Raw genomic sequence first — 17,413 nt, forward strand, 5'->3', positions numbered from 1 at the left:
AGAAGGACCAATGGGGAAAAAATGCAGAACAAAATATGTCACTGCTGGTTTACACTAACTTCATTTTTGTATCACTAGGGCATGATCCTTCCCTGCTGAACCCAGCTTAAGCTGGAGGCAGCCTTTAAGCCACCACTTCCAAGCCAAGTATCCATGAGCTAGCTGTGCAGCACACGAGTGGACGTGAATTGTCTTCCTTCGCTGGGCTGATTCAGGGGTTAAGTATAACAGGGCAACATGGCCTTCATTTAGACATAGTTCTCCAGCATTAATAGCATTTCTCAAAAGTATTTTGTTGACTCTTTCTACTTTTCACTGACCCTCAGTCATATTTTTCAGCTGCCTTCCCCCTTGCCACTGCCCCATTTCCTTCCTCAGTTTTCAACTAAATCCAACCCATTGACGTAATTCAGGCATTCAGAGGGCAAAACAAAACCCACCCTTGATCTTGGTCCAGAAGCTGTTATAATCAAGTTGAGGTCAAGTTATCAGGCCTGCTTGGCTAGCCAAAGGGCCACAGGGAAGGGGCACCTGAGTGCCGAGCAGCTCAGAAGAGAAATACAGCTCCTTACACCCCAGCTGGCTCTGCCCTAGTATCAGAGGGCCTCAGCAGCTGCCAACACTGCAGCTTTATCAGTCTAATATAGCAAAGCAGGATTTTGCTTGTGCAGTGCTTGTATAGATGAGTAAAGTTAAGATCTTTAGTGTATCTCACCTCAAAAACCTCCGTCTGAATTGGCCTTTAAGGTAAGCTCTCCATTTCCAGATGATTGTCCCTTCATCTAAAGAGAAAGTATGCTCAGGCTCACCATTTAATGCTTGAAAGATCATCATCACCACAGCTGTAATCCAAACTGCTGCCAGGTCTCTGCCTGTGTTTTGCAGTTTTGAACTTCCAGCATCTACCTCCAGACAGACAGATCCCTGGTCTTAACATCAACACTTCTCTACTCAGAATAGGAAATCAGCTGCTAGAGAACAAAAGCTCAAGATATCTGCTGAGGAAAACACCAGGGAGCAAGAAGAGCAGTAGCTGGTGTTAAAAGCAAATGAACAAAATGTAGTTTAGTAGTTAGAAAGGCACATCCAATCCACATTGTACTATACTTCCCCACCTATAGAGAATCAGTGTAAGATTGTTTTTGAATATTTTTTTTGAGTAGGGTTACATGTGCAAAGCTGTTTATAAAACAATGGTTCATTACAGGAGCATTTCAGTGCTCCCAGATCTCCAGTATGACTTGCAGGTCATCTAAAGTTGCAGTGTTTTCTGCCTTTATCTGTCATCCTTTGCTTAGCTACATTTACTTACCCAATGCAACACCAGCAGAAATATTAGCCTTCAAAAACCCATGAAGTGGAAAACCAGGCATGTATTTAGGCAATTGCATTTTACTCAATACAGTTGCAAAATAAGCCATGTGATTTCCATCTGCTTGCTGTTACTGACAGTTAACACTGGCCAGATGTTAGAGCAGATCTTTTCTGCATCTGGTAGATTGAATCCCACTCCACCCAGATGTGAACCAAGGCCCTAACCAGGGCACCAGCACCTCTCTGGCCAAAAAGAGGGCTGACAGTAGGTGGGCTGAGCTCCTCTCAGCTGAAAAGAGATCTTTAGGAATTGCATGTAGTTTTCACAGATAATAATTCAGAATTTCATAGATTAGGAAATTAAGCCCCAAGGAATAATGCTCTCATCCAAAAGGCCAAGGAAAAGTCTAGTTCCTCCTATGATATGTCCGAGGAGCATCTTTCAGTTACTTTACTGAATCTGCTTAAACTAACAAGCCAAGATGCACATTGAGCATGCCATTAGCTGTCCATGTTACAACCCTGAGGATGCTTGCCAATATCCATTCAGAATAAAAGTCAGTAAATGCAGCTTTCAGGCATGTCTGTCTGCATTTTAGCATGGCTTTTCAACTGGGTTGCACTACCATGCGGAGGTAATAGACTGGAAAAAGTGTGTTTTTGTGTCTCAGGACAAAACAGCACCTTCAGCAAACCCAGCCACTCAAGGGGCTAAGGGGCAGAGGCCCCAAGCAGCATACACTGCCCTCAGCTCTGAAGCCCAGCTTGCATTAAAAGCCATCCCTCTTGCAGCTGAGCACCCACAGAACAAGTTGTTCAGTTATTCTCCAGGAACACACCGCAACCTTGGGAAGAGCTGCACACTTGCAGTGACTGCAGCTGACAAGCCATTACTGATTAACATCTGTTTTTTACTTTGCTGTGTTTTTAGTGCAGAAGCACCTGGCTCCCCCAGGTCACAGCAGGGCTAGAGGCTCACACTGGTTGGGGTAAGCAGCCTGTGGGACTAACCCTCAGGCACAGAAAGGTCACAGCAGCATCTCCTTCCTCCTGCCTTGCCAGCTGATCTTGCCACAGCTCTGCTCATCATCTGCTTGCCCAGGCCAGACTAATTCCAACCTGGTGTAACATGCAGGGACTAGCTTCCTACTGCACCCCTTACCCCAGCTCCAACCCAGATGGCACTGAAAGGGCAGAGTCTTTGCCAGGGCAGTTTTCACTTGGGATTTCACTTTTATTCAAAATAAAATCAGTATTAATGTGATGCTAATTAGTATAGAGCTTTGGGTTCACATCACACAACTTTTCACTCTCTGAAAGCAATTTATCTCCCATTCACACCATTGCTGAAACTGGAAAAAATAGGAGGGAATGCTGGAAATGCCCAGATAACTCCCTCAGCTCTGTCTCCATGCATTTCACAGATGTGTAAGAAGGCTGTAATTATCACTAGAAATAGGTTATCCACCAAGTGAGGATTAGGTCTTTACCAATGATTACAGATAGATCTACCTACCTATCAATATGTATTTAGACAGAAAGCCTCTGGAGACTATTTCATTAGCGCTCAGTGGAGCTGTACATAACACTGCTGATATTGCTGGCCATACTCATTGTGCTGGAAGACCACATTAGTCAGGCACCAAGGGACTGCTGCTGTTTTCACAGGCTTAAGAAAATCCTTTTTCTAGTGTTTCTCTGCAGGATTTAACCTCTCTAGCCATCTATTAAAGACTAGCTCTATGGGAGCAGAAACCGAGCATCCAGCTCCCGCACCAGCCTGACATCTGCAGCAGCGGCCTGGTGTGAATATAGGCCATGGGGAAGGTCCTTACTCTAATGTACATTCTGGAGCTCACAGCCATTTGCTCTTCCTCCTGCTCTCCAGGGCCTTTTTCCACAATACCTTACTCCATGAGGCTCAGTGGTAACACTGGGGTTATGCTCCAAGGTATGTTATTAAGCACCGAGCCATCTCTTTCCAAATTTCACTTGTATCTCAAGAGGCAGGATGTGGGTTCTGCTGGCTGGCATCAGAAACCTCACTTACCTCACGTACAAAGGAGGAGCCTCTTCAGTTCTGCCTCTTCACTGCCCACAGTACGTCTTGCTGAATGGAAGCAGGCGTTTCTTCAGCTTTAACAACCAGATTTGATGCCTAAAGATGAGCCCTGAGCCTGTTTTGATGACATCTGTGACACCGTGCTTTCAGAGAGGCAATCGGTCCACAGGGTTTAGTCCATGAAGGTAAGAAGTGGCAGAGTTCACTGAAAACTGGGAGTCATTGGCATGGTCCTCCAGGCTGAGGAGGCCTGTAGACATAATCGAGGCTTCAGATACCTCCTGGGCTCGCTCTAGGCCACCTCCTGATCCCAGCTTTGCCTTGAGGCTCCATATTTGAGACAATTTTCCACATGCCACACTGTACATTTTTCCCTGTTCCACACCTAAACTTTAAGGACTGCAACTGGCACCAGTCCAGTCCAGCTCTGCATCTGGCCTTCAGTCCTCATTTGTAAAGCATGGATATTCTGCTCACACAGGAGAAGTTTAGACACCAAAAAGAACAGGAGGCATTAAATATCTTCAGCAGATTGCCACAGTAGTGCACTCCAAGTCATCCTTCAAAAGGGATGATAGCAGCTGGCTTCCCCGGAGTGCCATGGAGCTCCTCACGCGAGCACTTTGTGCTCTGCAGGGCTTGTTTACAAGAGCTTTGCTTTTAGCCTACAGCTTCCATTAAAAGAGGTTAAGAAGATATTCGTCTGAAGTTCAGTTTTCAAAACCACAGACAGCCAACCCATTCTAGCCACTATAATAAACTACAGTGGTTTAAAAGGAAAGAAGGATTATTATTTTTTAAAGCCATAAGACAGCGAAACAAAGAAAAGCAGTAAGTTTTTCCCAAGTAATATTCCATCTTGCCAATAAGACAACAGGGGTCGATTTGAAGGAAACAGCGGGCAGTGGCTTTCTCTCCTAGAGGCCTTTACTTGCCAGGCAGACAGGGCTGACACGGCAATGGGTCCCAGAGGTGGCTTAAAGAGCAACGGCCATGAGAAAGAAGCAGGCTTTCAGAGAGAAGTGGAAGAGTCTTCCCAAGAGATGGGAAAAAATAGATTATGCACTATCATTAGCAGTGGATACAGACTGAAAGGGAATACAAGATGCTAATAATCATACCACAAACATTCTTTTAAGACGCAATCAGAACATATCCTCATATTTATAAAGGCAGATGCACGCTGGAGTTACATAACATGTCTATCCACAAAGTTTTCTTAACATCTACATACCTCACCACCAAGTAAATCTGTCCAGCTGGTTTGACAGACCCACATACACCCCACTAAATAAGTGTTAGGTATTTATTGACCCATACAGCAGAAACATACCTTTACCATGACACCAGGATGCACTGCAAATGATGCAGCACTCTGATGGAAGAAAACCTGTTTTAAACTGAAAAATGCCCTAAGTTTTTATGATGATTAGGTGCTAGCACCACTTTCTGCCTCTCGAGGAGGGAAAGTAGTAATTAGCAGCCAGCTGAACTCCCTGCTACATGAAGAGCGCTCCCACACTCCTGTCAGCTATGACAGCACCCAGCATTCTGTGGGCAGCACCTTTTTTTTCCCCCCTTTGCTAAACAGCAACTGAAAGGCACTGCTTTCACCAGCCTGCCTGTCCTGGCATGGGCAAGGCTCACGTAGATTAAAACTGCAAGGCTTAAACCAAGGAGCTCCTTCAGAGCAATCCCCAGAGCAGTTTGGTGCTGGTGGCCACCAGTCTCAGTGCTTACCTGCGAAATCTGGGCAGATCAGCCCATGGGATCACATCTGGCCAGAGCCTCTCTGCCAGCAACCACCACCACCTTCTCTCTTGCCAAGTGCAGCACAGCAACTTTAAAATCAAGCCACAGGAATGCTGTCCTTCCCCTTGGGTGACAGCTCTGTGCCCTGCAGTCATGGGGTAGCTGCCCCCTACCTCAAGAACCAGCAAAAGCAGAGCAGGGCCAGTCTGCCCCCACGGATTTCAGCAATCAAGTTTCAGCCAACTTCAGTAATGACAGAATGGATTTTTCCCAGTCAGTTTTTTTTCCTCCAGTTGAAATGGGTGTCAATTTGACTTGTCAGTTTTAATTAGCATTTACATTATGTTCTGCTCTGAAGAAGTTGCTCTGTTTTGACAAACAAGGGGGAAGTCTAATACATTACTCAAGCCTAGAATTTCGGATGTCAACATGAAAGGCAAAACTAATTAAGATGCTTCACAGGAGAACACTGCTCCCCAGACAGTCACTGACATGATGGTTTAGACAGGCATTCTGTACATGTGGATATGTACAAACTCCTCCAAACAGGAAGGGGTTCGTAGATGAAAACTGACATCTATTAGTCCTAGCAATGGAAGAGAGTCCAAGACCTGCAGCTAAGTTCAAGACTAATAATACTAGATGTTGTAGAAGAATCAATCCATCTTTCAAATAAGAAATCGTAGCAACTCCGGATAAAGATTCACAGAAAGCATTATCAACAGCTAATGAATGGAGAACCGACACAAGCACAGACTCTGGAGCAAATTTGGTTCTTATCTCCTGCGGTAGTCAAACAGTACTATAAACAGATGTACCTCCAGGGACACCAATGGAAACATAAGCATCTTTTTTTTTTTTTTTTTTTACACAAAATTGGACTTATTAGACATCTCAATTGACTGAAGCAAGCTGACAGTTTCCTCCCTGTTTTTTTTAACCCATCTAACTTCACCAGACTTGCAGGCAAATGGTGCAGCACCGAGGGCAAACCCATATGCAAATGCAAGTTATTTTGTTCAGTGCCATCCCTAACACTGCCAAGTACCATTACAAGTGCAATTGACACAACTCAGTGACACTTCCAGTGATGCTACTCATGAAAACACTTCACAGTTCCTCACAGGACATCTCCAACCCTTTGAGAAGGCCCTCAGTTCTTGGCAGGAAGAGACTCAAAGTCAGGAGCCATCTTCAGTCCTAGAGCAATATTCACAAGTTGGGTTTGGTTTGCTTTTCCACTGGTCATAACTTGTTTAGATGACACTGATGCTTTCACACTGGATGAAACACATGGCAGCTGTGCAAAACAGAAAGAGGACACACTCCCAAGAAGCATGTTATTTCCCTCAGCTATTTACTCATTTTACAGGCGAGTTTAGAGACTCTTGGGAGTCAAGGTTTGCAATGGAAGTACCAACCGGCCTTGGATTACAGCAGTGCGAGCACTGCAGCTCTAGTAACTCACCAAAATCTAAGCTGAACCATGCCATGAAAGGGACATTTCAGAAAGAGGATTTTTTTTTTTTGGACAATAGCTGTGACCAGAATCAGATTAGCAAAAAAAATGTTTTAGGAATCTCAGCACATTTCATTCTTTCCTCCAGACTCCTTAGACCCCATTTCCTACCACTAGGCTCTAAAGTGCATTTTTCCCCAAGAAGAGACCTAAAAATACACCTCAGATGAGCACTGCCCTCGGTTTGGCTGGCTGCCAGAGCTTCATTTGCAGACTTTCCCAAGCTGTGCTATGGACTGCACAGGACTTGTGTGAGAAGCACATCCCATGGGCCAAGCCATCAGCCCCAAGCCAACATGACAGTGCTGCTGGCACAAGTGACTGCAGGGCTCTGGACTGACCGAGCACATAGAGACCTCATGACCAGGGAGGAATCGCTGTTCATCTGCAGCTTTGCAGAGTTTACTGGTGTAACTTGTCCCTTTTGACTTATACCTCCACTGTTAGCAGAAGAGAGGGTGTAAAACAATACCTTCAGTTCACCAAATTTAATAGCTGGATGTATCCATCTGGTTATTAGAAATAAGTCAAATGAAATTACACATCCCTTTACAGAAAAAAATCCCATCTTATTATTTGCTGGCATAGCAATAATATTCAGATATCTCAGCTAGAGCCAAAGGCAGGCTCTAACCAAAGATCCCCAGAACCAGCCTAGCACAGTGCTGAGATGGGACAGGCCTCAGCTCAGGCTCACATTTCTCAGGATCCTTGCCTAACCCACTGGAATATCATTCCTTGGCCACATCTGAGCACTGAATCACCTGTGTCCCAGTGACAAGGATTTGGGGGAGGCAGGTGTTTAAGGCACACAGCAAAGAGCTGATGATACAGGCACTGAACTAGCTGCTTGCTTGAACCCAGCTCTAATAAACACCAGGCACAGGTATTTAGGGGGAATTTCAGACAGCTGACTGGTCCTGAAAACAATTAAGTCACTTAGGAAAGTATTGTGACAAATGCTCTAGGTATCTTCCTCAATAATGAAAACCAACAGGTAATATAACTGAATATTGAACTTCACTGTACCTGTGATCCTGTCTGCAAAACATTTACCCCTAATATATCCTGTCTCATCTACACAAAATCCACCTGCAGTAAGTTACCAGCAGTATGAACTTGGCCTAGCTAATGAATTGAAGAAATGTGCATGGGATTTTACAGTTAATTGTGACAAGCAATGAAATATTCTTCTAGAACAAGTTATGCCTCACTTTGGTAGGTTCTCACTCTAGCTTAAGATGCACTTTTGCATCTACACTAACACATCAGCTCACACAGCAGCTTGGTGCATCATGTATACATAAATGAAGGATTTCTGACTCCTCTCTCCAAATACAGTCATCCATTAGATTTGAGGATATCCAGTTTAGACTCAAAGTAGGTTTGTAGAGTAAGGAAATGATTTTTTAATACCAGAAGGAATCAGTTCAGTCAGACTGACCTCCAACATCACAGACTACAGCTCCTGCATTGCTTTTTTTTAAAAGTTCTGCTGCTTCTGCACATCAGCTCCAACTTAATCCCTAGTCTCAGGCCAGCTAAGCATCTTTTTTCCAAAAAATATTATGGATATTATCCATTTTTATCTGAAAATCAACTCCTATAGAAATCTAATATTGGTTGTTTTTTACTAATTACACTGGCAACATTAGATCACTTCTCATTTACATTTTTTGTTGCCATTAATGTAACTTCAGAAGGCTGAAAGCCCTAACTCCTAACTAATGAAAAAGTCATTCTGGATTGGGATAGTTCATCTCCTGCACTAGTGTTACATCAGTGTAACATCAGTGTAACCACAGCTTTCCATGCAGTTAGCTTTGTTCACTCTGCAGGGAAACAAAGGTCAGCCCTCCAGTTTTCTGCCTACTATTCTTACAGTAGGAGTTTAACCCACAAATCCATATGCATGACCCAATTTTAGGAGGGAGAATTACTCAGCATGGCCAAACAGTACTGCAGCAAATCCAACAATGTTCCATGGCTGCTAATTGTATCCCCCAAAAGAACAGACTCATTTAAGATACAGAAGACTGCATACACCAGAAATAAACAGTGCACACTAGTACAAACAAAAAAAACAGAATAAAGGCAGTCCTATAATTGCAATAAAAGAGCTCAACAAATCATAAGGGATATTATGAATTAGCTTGGCTGGACTCTAATGTTACTGATAATTACACATTTAATCAAATTAAGCATGGCACGCAGATCTGGTCTGTCTTTTCGCCCGTTTTTGATTGATCTCAGCCCTTGCTGTGTTACAGACAAAGGATCCTGCTCCTTTCAAGGCTGGGCACATCACAGACCTCATCTGGATACTTGAACGGTGGGCAGTGGCCAGAAACATCCCCAAGTGTCCTGCCAGGATAACCTCCCCATTATCACAGCTGATGCTGACAAGTTACTATCCTCCCAAGCTATTGGGGTTTCCATATCCAACCCATACACAAAGCATTAGTAAGTTACACATATTTCTGCCTTCCATACACCAGGTTCAGGGGAAAATCATCAGCTAGAAGACCAGATCTCAAAACTCAGCTGGCTCTGTTCCTTTAGTGACTGTTTTTCTGTCACATGGTGTTTGGTTGTGTGGTGTTTTATTTTTTTTTTCCCCATTATCCACTCCCCTACCCTTCCCAAAGGGCATCAGTTGGAACATCAGAGGACCACAATAGTGCAGCAAGCTGTACACCCAGTCCTGGGATTTGTCCCAGGCCATTAATACAAGGTGTCTGCAAAGCCTTGTCTCAGCTGGCTTATTCAAGTCCTCTCCCCTTCCAGGAATGATGTTCACCTTTGATTTTCATTTCAAAGTTCCTGCTTCAGCAGGGTTAATGAGAAAGAAATCATACAGCAAATTAAGGCTTAATCATTGTGCAATTCCCTTAGATAAATGTTAATTGTCCCATCCTCAGTGCTTTGCAGTGTAATTAATTGTACCTCCATACCAAAGGGAAAAACTATAGCACACTTCATTTCAAGGTCACAAACCATGTGAGATAGAGGCAAGAACAGAAACAAGACCTCCTGACTTGTCACCCCTGCTTAAAGTCCTCTGCTCCAGCTACCAGGCAACATCCTCTCTTCAAGTTTACACAAAACACAGAAAACCAAAGTCAACATCAGCTACCAAGTCAAAAGCAATGAGAACAGATGCTGGGAAAAAGGAGCCTTGCACTATTGATCACAGAAAAACTGCAGTTTAAATCCGTGTGTTTGAAATGTAGTAAGTTTGACATACATTCTTGTATACAAGCTATCTAGGTCATTGCGTGTCCTTGTAATTTTTGTGTGTCCCTGTAATAACTAAAGAAACTATAGACTTAAAGATCCAAATTCTGAACTCAGTTCCAATTTACTCTTCTTTGCTGAGCTATTTATCATCCTAACATCACCATCAAAACAGAAGTAAATTCTACTAGATATATCATTAAAGTATTTAGTAATCAAAACAAGATAGCAACATAATACACAAAACCCAAAAATGCCCCAAAATCATAGCTGCTACTACTCCTTCTGTAATTTAGGCATCTTAATGAAATCGCATCTGGCTGCAAAGTGAAATATGAATGATTTATGCATAATAAATAGTCCATTTAATTAGCAGCGGAAATGTTTAACAGCTAATATTAATTTATGTTTTAACACAGCCAAAACTCTCAGCTGAAAGCTCTGAATCCAGACATTTGTGCTTGGTATTCATTTCACTTGAATGGCTCAAAAAAGCTGAATTTTAAATGTGTCTGCGCAACAAGGAAATCAAGTTGTGACCAAATCATAAGCATTCAGTTTGAAGAAACCTATAGAAACTATCAGGCCAACCCCCCTCCCCCCCCCCCCCCCGGGGTTGGCCTGATCCACATTCAGGATATTCTATGATTCTATAATTCATCCCAGCCTGTAATAAGTATCATACATTGCAGCCTCAAATTACTGCAGTTCCAGAGAGGTGACATTCATTCCTTACCCAAAGGCTGATTACCATACTCCATGAAGCATGAAGATCAAGAGATCGTTACCCTCCCAGCTGTTATCAATGACTGCCATTCCAGCCCAGCTCAGTGCCTTTTTGAAGAGGTCACCTGCATGTATTAGTAATTCTTCAAATGACAACCCACAAACATGCTCCAAAGCAAGCAATCAGTTACAAGAACTTGCAAGAAAGCCTCGTAGGGCATTGTAACAACTATTCCTTGCTTTCCAAAATTATAGCATCAGAGATTGGAGCAGGGGAAGGGTCTGGCATCTCAAAAGACACTGTCAGCCTGAGCACCAAAAGTTACAGGCAAACTCTTTATTCCCCTTTTGGAATAAAGCCTGCCAAACCCCTCCAGTCTAGAGAGTGGATCAGCAGGGGAGAAGCACCCCATTTTTGGGCTCTTACCAAGCCAGATGCACGAAGGCACTGAGCAGTGCCCAGCCCTTCCGCAGGGCTGGACTCATACAGACCAACCAGCAAGACCTGTCTCGCTTTTCATCTTGCATAAACATCACTTTTTAAACATACTGAGAATAGGATGCCTTCAATTTCTGTATTACCAACCCTTAAATTCTCTTCCTGTGCAGTTCTGGGCCACAAAAACTAAGTTTTCCTTTCCCTATTGGAAAAAAGCAAAGGGAAAACTACTGTATGGCAGCCATGAAAAAGCTCATTTTACACTCCCCAGTCACTAGGATGCAAAGTGCAAATCCCTGCATTCCCTGATTGCATTATCTAGTATTTTCTCAGTAAAAATAAAAAATATCAGCTCTCCTCTACATGCACAGAAAGGACATTTTTCTTCATTGCTTGCAGTTTATTGATTTTTCAGTTGTTCAAGTATAAGTGAATCTGTAAGACCTCACCTCTAACCACTCTACATGTGCTTTTATGTTACAGAGCAGTTTAAGGCAGTAAAACGTCAAAATAAACAAGATTAACCAGTGACTATGACATGTTTCCCCAAGGGCAGGGAAGCATTATCAGCCCCTGGCGCATTTTCCATTTGCTCTGAAGTACCATGAAGAAAAATCAAAACTTCTATACAGTCAATGCTTCGTAACTTATGATTGGTATTGATTCTTTTTAGAAAACCCAGGGTATGCGTATATGTCTATATGTATTTCTACATGAGGAAAAGAGCATGAACAGGGCCTGTCCTGAAATCTCAAGGGAGATGTTTCATGGCTGGCTTCCAGGCAACAGCCTGCTGGTGAGAACTACTACAATGTGTCCTCTCCATTGCTTGGAAGATGGAGAACAAGGAATGGAAAGGTTAGTTTCTGGTCTAGGATACTGCAAAGAGTCTTGTGGGGAAGAAATACCCTCAAGGCTTGAAGAGAATAGCACAAGCAGGGTACTATCTGAAGCACAATGCAAAGCAAGCAGGAGCACCGGCAGACACAACCTTTCACCTCCCCCACTACAGTCACCCCCAGAAAGGCAAACCCAGCCCTAGTGAGCCAGCTCATCCTTCCCACCACAGCCCCCAAAACACAGCACATCACCTCCCCCAGCACCCCAGCCCCTGGGGCAGGATTACCACTTCCTACCTTAGGGAGGCTTCTCTCTAGGCCCAGCCTCCATCACGGCTGGATGTAAGTCCATGACAGCAAAACCTCAGCATGCCAAACCCCACCATGGTGCTCCAGGGTCCCCTATCTGACCCAGGCATGCTGGAAGGGGCACAGCAGCTACCCCACACTTTCCTTCTGTCCATCTGCTAGAGGAGGAAGAGCCTCTCCTCAGGGCAATTTAAGCGAGTGGGGTTGGGTGCCGCCTGCCCAGGTGCAGCCCTCAGCGCTGACCGGCCCAGCTGCACCAGGCCTCCATCCCCACCGCTCCTTCAGGAGTGCTTGACAAGGGCCAGTTGGTTTTAGTTACAACTAAATTAGTGCCAGGGGAAAGAGGGGGAGCATTTTCATCAGAATCTGGCTGTGAATCATTGGAAGATCCTCATATCCTAGAGGAACAGGCTCCCCAGCTGATCCCGTCAAGCTGGGCTGCCCTGGTACAGTCCTAAGAACAGACCAAGAATAAATAAAAGTTTCCCTTCATTTTATCTTCACCCCTGAGGGGCTTCCATGATGGTGGCCGCCTTTTCTGAAGTGTTTCCTCCTGCTGGAGAAGCTCAGAGAAATTCCTTGTCCCTTGCTGCACCAGGCTGGCATGGCAAGAGTGCCAGGATGCTGCAAGGGGGGCTGGAAAATAAATAAATCAATGAATAATAAAACGGTAGGGTTGAAAATGGCTGTTTTTAAGTATTTCAAAAGAATTAGAAAGTGAAATGTTGTTAAAAATATATATCTTACTAGTTTTATATCAATTACCAACACATTTGTGTACTTATTGTGTCCAGAAGTACTCTCCATTTTCCTGTATGTTTCTGTAGCTTTATTTACTGTATTGCCTTACGTGCTAATTCTTCATCATCATGCAGTGCACTTTTGGTTGTGTTTTATTACTTACAACATACGTTTATTCAAATAGATTTTAAAGAAAAACATCCAGTAATGGTCTGCTTCCTCTCAATAAGCCTGGCACTGGCAGGCCATGGACCCGAGGGGGAATCCACGAGGAGCGAGGCGAAGCTGGAGGTGCTGCCGGGCACGTGCCCTGGCACCATGAAAATCCCAGGGTCCTTTTTTATATTAAAGGCTTCATTAACTTCCTCGTCCTGGCTGGGCCCCGTGTTGAGCACGTACAGCCCCTCCATACATTCCTCTCTCATTTCAAACACAGATGACATTTTTAATTTCTTTCCAGCAAATTGCTCTGCTCTTCCTTTTTAATGTTTTTTTTAAAATTAATTGAAAAACAGCTGCCACTTTTCACCCAAGAGGTGGTTGTATTTTGATGCCAGATTAATACCTCTATCCTACACAGTTATCAAAACCACTGGAAACCCTACCTCAAGGCAAAGCAACCTGCTTACAGTTGAAGAAACAATAAATTTTGCAGCCTACTTCCAAGGAAATTCTGAAGTTTTGTTCACAGCAGAAGAGCACAATGCAGATAGAATTTACAATTACAATAGACCACACAATTACAATCTACAATTTTAAATAAATTTACAATTGCAATAAACCACAATTTATTGTGTTACCTATAAAATATTCTACATACAGAATAAATGGTGTTTCAACTGGAAAGATTTATAATATGGTTTGATGGCTCAGACTATTTAAGAGGCAATCTAAGCAAGCAGTGATTGCACAGCCATTGCCTCTAATCTCAAAGACATTAAAGTTTCCCTGGCCTCTTAGAAGTTATTATTTGAGTTAAAAGCCTTATCGGGATAACATGCTTGGGAGATCACATGGAAACATATTTAAATTAATGGTTCAGACCACCCCTTTTTGCTTTGGAAACTGACCCCATACCGTAAATTCTCTCTCTGCTGTGCAGTGCTTTACTTATAGCATCTGAATAACGGATATCATAAACAAGCATTGCAAAATGAAAATTAAGTTAACAATATTATGGAGCTTCTATTCACAAATGTAGTTCATCAGTAGTACAAATTTTACAGATCTTACCACCAAGGAAAACATTTGCATATCTCATCACAGAGTTCTTCCAAGAGCCCATTCTGCATTTCTTATCTCAGAGCTTTTATAGTAAGAAATATTGCATTAGGCCCGGTAATTTGCATTTTGCTGATAAAATTCTACATACATATGCAGCAGCTCTTTATTGACTGGCTTCACAATATAAACGTGGGAGTAAATGCATTAGGACAAATATTGATATCCAAATAGTCACTATGAGAGAGATCTTATCCTGGAGTTGAATTACGGCATCTCTTGTCTTTTATAGCTGTATTTTATCTCCCAGCTACTACTCTTTCTAGCAAGTACATAAATAAATAACACCAACTCACTCCTGACAGACAGTTCAATTCATTCATGGCAGAAATAGCAGGTACGAGCCAGTGCAAGGGTGCTCTAGGATCACTACACGTACAGACATTTGGGGATCTGCAGCTATCATAAAATCTTTTTTCAGCATGTTGCATCACTGAGCATTGCAAGTTTCGCAGGGGAAGCAGCTGATGAATTCCCATGCCTCTTGGAAAATAAGTAATAGTACTGCCCTGGGATGTCATGGAACAAACAGCACTCGTTGTTTGTTCAACAAGCCTGCTCCTGTTCAGCAATTTTCTGTTTTAACAGCAATTCTCAATACGCAGTGCTGCAGCTGCACCTCATCTTGTTTCTCTGTTGGCTTGTGGGCTGTTCAAGCAATCGTCCTGCACGCTCCAGTGACAGCACCAGCTTTGGTATCCGTGTTACTACAGATGGTTTTATTATTAAAAGAAAAACTTGGTGCTATTCTGTAGAGCTCAGTGGAGTCCTTTCATGATCAAACTTGCTTCTGAGTAGAGCTGCACGAGTTAGAAGAATTTAAACTGCCCAATCTATTTTCACCAGGAGGTTCGGACTGTATTGAAATATGCTCATAGCGATATTGAAAAAGCAAAACTGGAAATTAAGTAACAAATACACGTGTATATTTATGTTTGAACCATGGTCACTGACACTCCTGATGTCACACTGACATGTAGAGCAAATACTGTCTGTAAGCATCCACTGGGTGATTACACACAGCATGTGGTTAGGAAACAGGAACAAGGCACTGTGCAGTAAATCAAACAGAGATTTCCAGCTGCAGCTGTGACTGGATCACCCTCTGTACTCCATCAACCTCGCCTTGGAAGTGGCACCGAGACCCCCGACCAAACACCTCCGGCCAAGCTGGCCTGGAAGTACAACTACTGTGACCTACGGACAGGACCCACCAGCTGAAGAACTGCATGAATGCAGCAAAACCCACAATCAAAATGTGCTTCCTTCCATCAGGACCTTACCTTTATGTCTTTTCCCCAAGTCCAGCCTTGTCCATGATGAAGTAGGAATTAACGCCTTGCAAGCCAATTTTAAAGAGGAATTTTACACATTTCAGGCATATTTCCGTGTTTATTTTCAAGTGTTGGCTTTTCTTTCCTCCCCCTTTTTATTTTCTAAATTTTATAAGCCCGTTTCAAAATGGTGAGCTTGAGGCAATGCAATGAAGGGGACATTGTATTCTGCATCTGCTAGAGCAAGATAACCACCTACCAATGAGACAGAGGCAAACCATAGTTTTCATGCGATAGTTTTCATGTTTATCCTGCTGCTGCAATGAAATGCTGCTTTTCCTTCACAGGCAGCAAGGACAGCAGCTATTTCTATGTTTATTTATTTTTCCACTTTCCAACCAGTGCAACCTCATCTCTAGCTTTTGAGACTGAGCACCGAGAACCCAGTAGCCTCTGCACAGTCCTGCCACCAGCACAGGAGCAGTCAGTGCGCCTCCAATGAACGCTCAGCGTGCCGAAAATATGGAAGAAATGTTAATGAAATGGAAGTCTGTGTTTCTCTGTAGACAGCTCAGTAGAAGCTAATTGCTAGATGCCACATTTCTTTCAAGAACAGAGATCTGCTTTCGCTGATAAGTAATTTACTAATTTAGGATCCGCTTTTCTTAACGAAAGCCAATTCTCTCTTAAGACCTTACTGATGATTTAATAACCCTAGTCTAATTGCCTTTTCAGAAGTATTTCGAATATTTATTTTCAGAGCATAACACAAGTTGATCACAAGCCCAAATTTGAAATACTAGCCCAAAAGAAGCACATTTGATGCTGTCTGATTTTTAAAATAAAAGTGCAGCCACAGCAGGGTTTTTGCGTAGTCCTTCCTGAGTGTGGGCAGGAAATGGCTTACAAAAAAGGAGCAGGCTGCAACCCACAATCTCATCGCTGCAGAACATAGACATGAGAAAGGCAAAGGGCCTTGGAGGGACACACAGTGATGAGACAACACAAAGAGAGTTTCCTCCATGAAGAGGATGACTGCAGTGCATCAGGCTGCTGGCTTACAGGTGGCTGGAAGAAAGACTCATGAATCCAACGTACGCCTGAACTCAATCTCTAGTTTAACCACTTATATATGTCAATTCAATCTGCTTTCTGGTAGTCAACAAAACCCAAGCTGTTCCAAATATTTATTAGAAAATAACTGCAAAGGGAAAAATCAATAAGCAGTCCAATGGGAGATTTATTACAGTTTTAACAGGTAAAGGGAACAAATCTACTTTATGAACAAAAAATAGCAATAGGAATTATACTGAAGATTTCTTAATCAAATGACAAAGCGGAAACAGTATATGCAATATATATTCATATATAAATATACCAATTACATTCCTCTTAAATAGATTAAACAACATTCATTAGCAACACCCTGAAGTATTTCTTCATGGCAAGAGATTCATCTTACTTCATAGCAATGCCATCTCTCCATAAGCTGACATCCTTTACAGCAATTTTAGAGTTTGGGGCTAGACTTGAGTATTCAGGACAGATCAAATCCATAGCAAGTGATGTAAATCCTATTTATAGGAGAGGTCAGTGCTATTTCTGAGACTTAAGGTGGGGTATGCAACAGGTGGAATTGGCAGAGTGTAGTTTAAGCTGTGGGATCTCCTTGAAAGCTAAAATTCGGATTAAAGCTAGATTCTCACGGGGAAACTGACTCTGTTCAGGATTCACAGTTTAAGACACACCTCCCTTTTTCTGTAAACAAATGTTAACAAAATAAACTTTCTGTACCCTGTTAACCATTTCTTAACATAAAAATAAGGAGCTGCTTGGGTAGTCTTAAAATAATTCAGTATAAAAATCTATTCTATCCTATCCTAAGTACTGTCTCTGTATCAAAGTGCTAGCAAATGGCAC

The 17,413-nt window shown here is 42.8% G+C and overlaps 1 long non-coding RNA gene across 2 annotated transcripts in view; it reads right to left on the bottom strand.

The window, feature by feature from the left end:
- LOC106037768 (uncharacterized) overlaps window positions 1–12,991 on the bottom strand; it is a 75,874-nt gene extending 62,883 nt beyond the window's left edge. For both annotated transcript variants that reach the window (XR_010834815.1, XR_010834814.1), the window contains exon 1: window positions 12,186–12,991. This is a non-coding gene — a long non-coding RNA (uncharacterized lncRNA). The remainder of the gene's footprint in view (window positions 1–12,185) is intronic.
- Window positions 12,992–17,413: the final 4,422 nt, after the last annotated feature.

The sequence above is a fragment of the Anser cygnoides genome, chromosome 13 (genome assembly GCF_040182565.1).
Source record: "Anser cygnoides isolate HZ-2024a breed goose chromosome 13, Taihu_goose_T2T_genome, whole genome shotgun sequence".
NCBI classification, from domain to species: domain Eukaryota; kingdom Metazoa; phylum Chordata; class Aves; order Anseriformes; family Anatidae; genus Anser; species Anser cygnoides.